We start from the raw sequence: 2,197 nt of genomic DNA on the forward strand, positions 1-2,197 counted from the left end.
TCGTTGTTGCGAGGGACAAGACAGCGTTGAAGAATCGTAATTGGGGCCACTTTGATCTTGCCATGATCGTCAATCAGAGGAAGGTTAGGGAATGGGACAACTTGAGGGCCAAAGCGTTGTTGAAGCTGGCTGACACGGAAGATAGAGCGAAGTTGACAGCCCTCCGGCAGGGGTCCAAAGTGCGAAAGGGCGTCCGGCGATGTCGCCAGCGACCGGCCGCTAAGTACAAGGCAAAAGCTTTGTTTGACCAGGGAAGATGCGACGGCCTTGCGAATGGACGGGCGCAGACTTGAAGCGATCTCGCACGGCGGCAGCCGGCAGGGGCCTTTTGGTGGGATCACGGATGACTCGGTTGAGCATCTGGATACTGGACAGCAACAACGTCGAACGTACTTGCGTATACGTTTTTCCCTCAGCGGTCATATATGTCTTTTTTTTGCATATAGATTTTTCATATATCGCCATTTGTGATCATCTTGTCGTGTGAACAAGGACTACAAGGCTTTCGGAATTATCTATCGTTCAGATGTGAGTGGAAGGTTAGGGAATGGGACAACTTGAGTGATTAACTTTTTTTTTTTGAACATGCTCACGCGCGTGTTTCATTGGGGGGAATAGAGTTTCGCGCTTCAACAGCCCCCTGGCGAGCTGCCCGAGAGTTGTCGAAGTAACACCGCAGACATACACCCAGAGACTGCTATGGAGCTATTACATGACTTGTTTTGTGACTGCTGCTGCATTAAAAAGTTCTTATATAGAGTCTGGGGGCATGCGTATGACCAGGGTATATCCTTTTTTAAATGTCTTTGTTATCTCTGCCTTTTCGATGGTAACATGATTTTTTTATCTGACTTGATTGAGTAATGCATGAGATCAGCATGTGGACTTATGAAAGAAAAGTTGGTAGACTGCTTCTTTTTCAATATTTGTATTGGAAATTTGGAATACAAATGGCTGCCTATCAATATCGTCAAGGGCTTCGAGGACATAATTCCATTTTACTGGCTGTCTGTCACAGTCGGACCCAAGAAATCAGAAAACAAAAGCAAATACCTGAAGGATCAAGAAGCAAATCGATGCAGGTGGTACTAGTAGCAGTATTCAGATAGCGAACGAGTCCATCTTGATACAGAAGTCGCCGGTTTAGGGTCGAGATAACATACTAGAGGGGTAAATAGTTATTTCTAAAATATTAATTACGCCGGCTAACCGAAATAAATGCAGAATAAAATTATCGATCTAACCAATACTACACCCCTTTATCTATATTTTTAAGCACCTTATAAAGATTCTAATAAAACAACTAAGGTGCCAAGCTAGATAGAGCTCACCTAATCAATTCTAGATAGTAAAGTTATACAAACCTATGCAACTAATACTCAAGCAACCGAAAAGCTCTTACACGTGCTAGTGTGCAAAAGCACAAAGGCTAAGCTCACTAGCAATGCTCAATAACAAGGCTACATAAGCTAAATTACAGAGCTCAAATTACTTAGCTATACAAATTAAGCAATGTAAGTAGCAAGGCTACTCAAGTCAGCTAGTTACGAAAGGAAGCTACTTCTAAGCTACACAATTAAACAAAGAAACTAGCAACCTACTGAAGCTAAGTAGTTACAAGAGCAACTATACAAGCATAATATATGAATGAATAAATACAAGCTTGTGTATGGAGATTGCAAACCCACAGGAAGATGATGACACGATGATTTTTTATCCTAAGGTTCACTTGCTTGCCGGCAAGCTAGTCCCCATTGTGTCAGCCGTTCATTTAGTGGTTCACGCGCTAATCGACACCACGTTTAGCCCATCACTCGAGCGCCGTAAGAACCTACATAAATGAGGGTGCTCAACGACACGAGCAATTTACTAGAGTTGTCTTTGACGCTCCGCCAGGGAAGGCACAATACCCCTCACAACCAACCGATCCGAGTCGGAAACAATCACCACTTCTGCTCAACGATCCCTCAATCTCCGAGCCGTCTAGGTGTCGACAAACAACAAGAGTAACAAGCACCACCAGCTTATAACTCGATCACCTAGTGTCATTCGATGCAATCTCACAATGCAACGTACTAAAATCACTCACTCGCAATCGATTTGCACTCTTGTAAGAACAAGTGAGTTAGAGGGCTTCCAAGCACAATCAAGCATGGACACTAAGTCCCCAAGGTGCTCAACGTCATCCAAGGCCGAA

This window comes from Miscanthus floridulus, chromosome 19, assembly GCF_019320115.1.
Source record: "Miscanthus floridulus cultivar M001 chromosome 19, ASM1932011v1, whole genome shotgun sequence".
NCBI classification, from domain to species: domain Eukaryota; kingdom Viridiplantae; phylum Streptophyta; class Magnoliopsida; order Poales; family Poaceae; genus Miscanthus; species Miscanthus floridulus.